Source organism: Arachis ipaensis, chromosome B02 (genome assembly GCF_000816755.2).
Source record: "Arachis ipaensis cultivar K30076 chromosome B02, Araip1.1, whole genome shotgun sequence".
Lineage (NCBI taxonomy): Eukaryota > Viridiplantae > Streptophyta > Magnoliopsida > Fabales > Fabaceae > Arachis > Arachis ipaensis.
Genome location: NC_029786.2, coordinates 101,953,764 through 101,961,215, shown reverse-complemented (window position 1 = coordinate 101,961,215; position 7,452 = coordinate 101,953,764). Strand labels below are relative to the sequence as shown.

General features: G+C 26.9%; 1 pseudogene; it reads left to right on the top strand.

The window, feature by feature from the left end:
* LOC107627884 lies at positions 1,856–5,249 on the top strand (annotated as a pseudogene).

The following is a 7,452-nucleotide window of genomic DNA, read 5'->3' as shown; positions in this document are numbered from 1 at the left end:
TATTCTTTTTAATTGAATAGAAAAATATTTATAATAATTTAATTTGATTTTCTACTAAAGATTAAAGAATAGAGGGAGAGGGAGTGAAACAATATAATTATTTAGACGGGTTAATTATTAATTTGATATCTGAAAGATTCAATTGCAGATAAAAAAGTTCTTAAAAAATTATTGACAAATTAAAATAGTCTTTAAATGATTTTAAAATACGACGAAAAAACCTAATAAATATTATAATTTTTGTAAGTAATAAAAAAAATTTATATTTAGCAAACGGATTGTCCATTACATCTAAAATTTTGTGGCAATATTTAAAAAAATATTTAGAAGGTACTCAAAAAATCGAAGCAAAATTTGAATTTTAGATTTTTTTTTTTATTTTTCAAACAAATAAATGTGGTCATTCACAATATTTTTTTTTAAATTATGACGTCTAAAATAAAATTGAACTAAAATTAAACATGGAAGATGCTCTAAAAATAAATTAATAAGAATAGATAATAATTTAGAAAAATCAAACAAAAAATATATTATTAATTATGGAATAAAAAATTTATATTTCTTGAAATATCTCTTTTTGTTTTTACACAATTTACACTTCGAATTTGCCACTTGGTTTTGGTCGTTGTTTTTGGCCGTACCTTGAGTCTTCAATAAAAGCGTTTTCAATTTTAATAGTAGTAATGGCTTATATCCTCTTTACAATTTCTCATCTTTTTCCACAAGGGTAAGCTCCCTCTCGAATCTCAATCTCAATCTCAATCTCCTCTTTCAACTGTCTATTTTTACCTTCTCTCATAAAGATTTCTCATGACAGCATGATACGGAATATTTTCTTTTTTAATGAAAATATTTATTTCTTTTACCATACAACAAATATTTCTAACCTTTTCATACCCTGTAAAGTGCTGCAAACCTATGGTTTATTTTGTCTTTGTCTTAAAGTGTAACATTTATTAGCCGAGCTTTTTATAGAATTGCACTTGATTTGGGAATTCTCATTAATTTTCTTGCTTCAGTTTTTGGGAATTTCCGTTCTTGCTTTTTGCAGATTTTTTTAATAAAGAATTTAAATATTTTATTTAACAAATATAAATAATTTGTAGTATATTTACTAATTTTTATTTCTTTTACATATTTCGTTTACATAGTAAACGAATTAAAATTGTTTATATTTTTCGTTTACGGTATAAATGAGATATATAAAATTTGAAAGAATATATATCTCGTTTATAGTGTAAACAATATATGTATATTATTACAAATAAAATTACGATTAAAAGAATATTCATGGTATGATTTGGATCGATTTACAAAATAAAAAAGTATAATTTTTTATATTTAAACAATTAATTTTTTTTAACAAAATTAANNNNGTTTATTGTTTATTGTATGACCATTTATCATATTAAAAATGTCAAAAAAAAAATAAAAAATTTATAAGTTTGTGGAAATAATAAATCTATTACACTGTTAATTTTCTTCCATTGTGAGGTCTTTTATTGTATTTCTATTTTAGTTTCTTTTTTGATAAATGCACTTTCTAGGTAATTTATATTTTGCAATGGCTAATTTTCTTTTGGTTCAATTTAAATACAATAACTAACTCTGAATAAGTAGATAATTCTAGAATAATATTTTGGATCAAGAAAGTGGTGAAGTGGTAAATTAAGAAAGTGGGAAATAAATTTCGTTAAAGTTATAAAATTAATAGTAAGTAACTCCTTACTTTACTATTTTACCAACTTTAGAGGATTCAAATTTTAATATTTTCTATTGTTATATGAATAAACCTGTGAGATATATTTGTCCAGATCCTACTATTTTGATTGTAGATACTACTAAATAGGCAATCATGGAAACAACTGATGAAGCTCGAAACCAGGTAATGGTGGTTACTTATTTGGTGTTCAATGTTCTGCATTTAAATTTGCTCTTTTGGAAATCACTTAATATAAATATTTTAATATTTTTCTTACTGCCATAAAGAATATGAAAGTTTTTAACATTTGAAATCTTCTGAAGTTAAAGCAAATCCTAAAGGTTGAGTAGTGAATTTGCAATCAATTGAGCAATGTCCATTTAGTTCCTTCATGAAGAAAAGTATTGTCATATACTGTGAGCCATTATCTTTTGTTTGCTAAGATTTTAAATTCTTATGCAGCCCTAGCAAATTAAAAGACTTTGATAATTTGCATTTCTAATATTTTAAAATAAATGTAGTTTATTAAAACAAAAACTTAGGCCGTTTGGGAAGCTTTAAGGCCCGGTTTAGATAAATATTTTAATTAAGCTCTTTTTAAAAAAATAGTTTAAACAATAAATAATTATATTAAAAAATTTATTTTAATAAGTTATTTTGTATTTGGATTTTTAGTTCTAAAAGTGTTTATTTTGTAGAATTGTGATAAAAAGTAGTAGTATTATGAGAGAAGTAATTTTTTTTAACTTCTCTATAAGCTTCTAAAATAACTTTTTAGAAAGCTACAATTTAGTTTTGAAAATTGTATCAGATATTAATATTACTATTTTTTATAAGTCAAAAGCTCAAAAAAGTTACTTTTAAAACTTCTCAAATGGGCCCTAAAAATAACTTTTTTGAAGTTTTGACTTATGAAAAGTAATAGTATTAATGTCTGGTGCAATTTTTAAAATTAAATTGTAGCTTTTTAAGAAGTTATTTAAAAACTTTTAGAAAAGTTAAAAAAATAACTTCTTTTATAATACTACTACTTTTTACCACATTTTTATAAAATAAGTATTTTTAGAATTAAAAATCCAAATACAAAATAACTTATTTATAAATTACTTTGAATTTAATTATTTATTATTTAAGCTATTTTTTAAAAAATATTTTAAACTGTTTAGTTAAACTGAGCCTTAGTATCAAAAAGAGAGGTTGGGATAGTTTTAAAAAGGAGAAATGATGCAACTTTTTTATGTTATAAAAGACAAACTTTTTATCTTCTTTCGCTTCTTTTCAATCACTACTAAAATATTAATACTAGAAATAAAATGTGTACAAGAATAGTTTACACAAAGATGGTGCATATAACATTATTCTTTTAAAAAAGTGATATTTTTTGAAATATAAAAGTTAGACACTGAATAGGAGAATTTTCCTTTATATGAATACGTTTATAGATTTATAGTACATTATTACTATTTTTCTCTCATTTTATGATCTGATTGTAGGCTTCAAGTGTAAGCATTTTAGAGAAAAATCCTAAAGTTGTTTTTGTGTTAGGTGAGCCCTGACTCATTACATTCAAATTAATATGTTTTTCATGTTCTTCTCACAAGATATTGTGCTCCATTGAAGAGTGTGTGTCCTGAAAATGATGCAGGTGGCCCAGGCAGTGGGAAAGGAACACAATGTACAAACATTGCCAAACTGTTTGGTTATACTCACCTCAGTGCTGGAGATCTTCTGCGAGCAGAGTCCGAATCTGATTCGGAAAATGGGTATGACTTATGAGTCATTGAACCATTCTTTGTCTCTCTTAAAATCGTTTGAATGCAATTTAGCATGAGATCATTGTTATAGCCCATTATGATAGTATATTGTTTTGGCCATACTTTCCAAATTCATATTTCTTTCTATACAAATTTTATGTTTTTCTCCTATACTTGGTATTATTCCTTGTCAATTTCAACAGGTAAATTTTATTGTTTAAGTTTGTTAATTTTCTCTTTGAGTTTATCTTTTCAATTCCTTTATTTTCTTGTGTTTGACACTTGACAGAATAATGATAAAGAATGTGATGAAAGAAGGGAAAATTGTTCTTTCAGAGGTGACGGTGAAGCTTCTGCAACAAGCAATGTGAAAAATTGACAAGGACAAATTTCTCATTGATGGCTTTCCTTGTAACGACGAAAATCGAGCAGCATTTGAGAATGTGGTAAGTTCCTTTCTAAATTCTAAAAATGTTTTAATTTGTTTGATTTTTTTTCAAAACAGATATATAATTCTATCATCTTTTAATTCGTTTGATTTGCAGACTGGAATAGAGCCAGCTTTTGTTCTGTATTTCGATTGTTCTGTGGAAGAGATGGAGCGGCGTCTTCTTAATAGGAACCAAGTTAGTTTTGTCTTTCCAGAAAAAAAAAATAGAGAACTGTTTCTTCTAATTTTCTTATGGTTATCAGCAAATTCATCTTCTTTTTTTTTGGATAATGAAGGCAAGAGAGGATGACAAGATTGAAACAATAAAGAAGCAATTTAAGATTTTCTTGGAGTCTAATCCACCCGTGATTTCTTATTATGGCGAGAAAAGGAAAAATTCGCAAGGTATTTGGTTTTTTGGTGCTGCTTTTGCGTGGGGCTCGAACCCATGACCCCAAAGTTAAAAACTTCGTGTTTTACCATCTGAGCTAGATAGGCTTTAAATTTAAAAACTTCAAAAATCCTAACAAGTGTCATGTTTATTAAAAAATTGATTAAAGAAAACCATATCAAAATTTCAATGAGAAAGTAAAGCATATTAAAATGAATATATATAGATTAAATAGCTACTTCTACCCACCAAAATTCTGAGTAGACAAACTTAACCACAAAAAATTAAAATCGACTTTATATCCATAAAATATAGGATTTTGTAGAGAAAATTATCTCAACTCTGAAAAATTAAATAAAATTTTTTAAACTACCCTTTAATACAACTTTACCTTAATTTTTGCTCCATCTGAGTAGGCCTTCTTCACAATTTTATGTTGCCATGCTTGAAGTGGGAAACTCAGTGCCACCTATGCTGCATGAAGGTGCCTTCCCCTAATGCTATCGAAGATCGTCGATCTCTGGCACTGCGCAAGCCGAGGAAGAGGCAGTTCGATGTGTCGGTCAGCACCGACATTACTAGGGGTTTGGAGAAGAGGATACAGTTTGATTTGAAGACCGAGACTGACAGGATGAAAGATGCGATTTTGAGGAAGGAGGCGGTGGCGATGGCTATGGAGAACGACGATATTGACGTAGTGGTGGAGCGAATTTTGCGATAATTTGCACTGACAGCAGTGGCTAATGCGGCGGCGGGGACGGTGATGGTTGAAGTGAGGTCGTGGAATCTGAAGACGAAAAGGATTGCATATAAGGATTTGGAGGTTGTTTTTGGCGAGGAGGAATATCAGTAGTTAAAAATGAAGGGGTGGTATAATTGGAATTAGGGGAGTGATGATATAGAATAAAATCAAAAGTTAGGATTATATTATATTAGAGGCTAGTTTAAAAATTTTATTTAATTTTTTAAGATTTAGATTTTAATCTGCAAAAATTTATTTTTATGAATATAAAATTAATTTTAATTTTTTTGTAATTGATTTTGTCAGTATTTAGATCTTTAATAGTTAGAAATGATTATATATATTATCGTAGTTTTAACTTAGACTAAGAGAGAGATTATCAATTTTTAGAAAGTAGTTTCTTTCAAATATAACATTATACGATCTGAGCATTATAACTCAGTCATAATTAATTATAAATTGACTTTCTTAATAGGTTACGATATATAAGATAGAATATTAACTTCTAATATTTATTTAAACAAATTAATAAATTAAATTAATCCAAATTGGTTTCAGCTATAGTTAGAAAATATGTAAACGGCCATTTCTAATTATGATAATTTATAACTAAGTAATTGCATTCAAGTAAAACGACTCCATCTCTAATCACAATTCTCTACAAATAAGGCAGGAGCGAAGTTAGGTTGAAGATGAGGGAGGGGCCAAAAATTAATCTTGTAATAGAAAGAGTAAAATAAAATTTTTAAGGGGGGCTAAAATAAAATTTGTACACAATTTATAAAGAAAATTTAAAATTTGGGAGGGGCCATTGCCCCTCTTTTATTATATGTGACTTCGCCCCTGAAATAAGGCAATTCTTAAACAGATAAAGGTAGATAAAAAAAAATCCTCAAAAAGGTTTATTCTTTGAACTTGTAATTAATAATATTTATTGACTTGAACGAGGAAGCCATTTACAAATATTCACATGTCGTGTTTTACTTTTTCAAAATATACTTTTTTTTAGAGGGAAAATAACAAGCTCAACTTCTTCCGAAATGAGATATACCTTGGTCATTTACACAAGAACATTATATATCAAGAAATACTATTTAGAATAAATAATTTTTAAAGTATATTGTGTTGTTGGGTTAATAAAAGTATCTATTAGTTATTAGTGTCGAGAAAATCAGTATTACAAAGTTTCAAATAACCTTCGCAAAAATCCGAAGGTTTGTAACAATCAAATTGACAAGAAAAAAAAATTAACTTTGCAGAAAAGTAACAGATTTTTTTTAAAATAAATAAAATATTTTATTTATAAATATAAATAATTTGTAATGTTTTTATTGATTTGCATTTTATTACTTATTTCGTTTACGGTGTAAACGAAATAAAATTGTTCATATCTCGTATAAACTCTAAACGAGATATAAGACATGTTTATCGTTGTACGTACTACGTTTGCACACATATTGTGTAACGGACTTTATCTCGTTTACAGTGTAAACTAGATATAAACAATCTTATTTTGTTTATATTATAAACGAGATAAGTAATGGTTTGTGTCTATATAAGAAACTCGTTTACAACATGACTATTGTCACTTTTAAACCACTTTTTACTTCCTTTCTCCCTCCTCTGAACATTTCTGTTGGTATTATTATGGTACTCAAATATTATGGCACTCGTAGATGTACGAGATGATAACATCAACCACCTGAACGCGATTTGACATATCGTTGGAGCGATCGACTTTTAGGTTATTTTTTTGTTTTAGTTAAATAAGCATATAATTATGGTTAGATATTTTTTTAGATTTAGTATCTATTAGGTGGTGGAATGTACTTAATTAGTGATAATTAATTTAATTTAATGTATTAGTTAATTTAATTTATTTAGTAAATATTTATTGCGTTGTTATATTTCTTTAATCTGAATTAAATTTTTTGTAATTTTAATTCTGAATATGCTTGAAATGTGAAATAATTAGTTATTATCTTTTTTATCTTTTTATTTGAAAATAAAAGTTTTTATTATTGAAATAGATTTATTATTAAAATATTTTATTTTTTAACAAAGGCCTCGTCTATTACTCCCTATGCGAGTAAGCCACACTCTTACATTTATAATCAACATAATTATGATAAATAAGAATATACACTACAATTAAACTTGACCTTATCAATATCCGAGATTCTGTCGGAGGACAACACAAAGACTCCAAGAACATCTTGCTACAAATTGCCTAGACATTTTTACTTAATTTCTTGAAGAAAAACGGAGGAGAAGAAGAAGTAAAATGTTTGTTAAGAATACAAATGATTGCAGATCTTTTTATAGCTGCTTGAAATTTGTCGTACTTTATCTCGTTTACAGTGTAAACGTCATAACTTTTTCAATATCTTGTTTACAGTGTTATTAAGGCACAAAAGAGTTATGAAAAGGTTA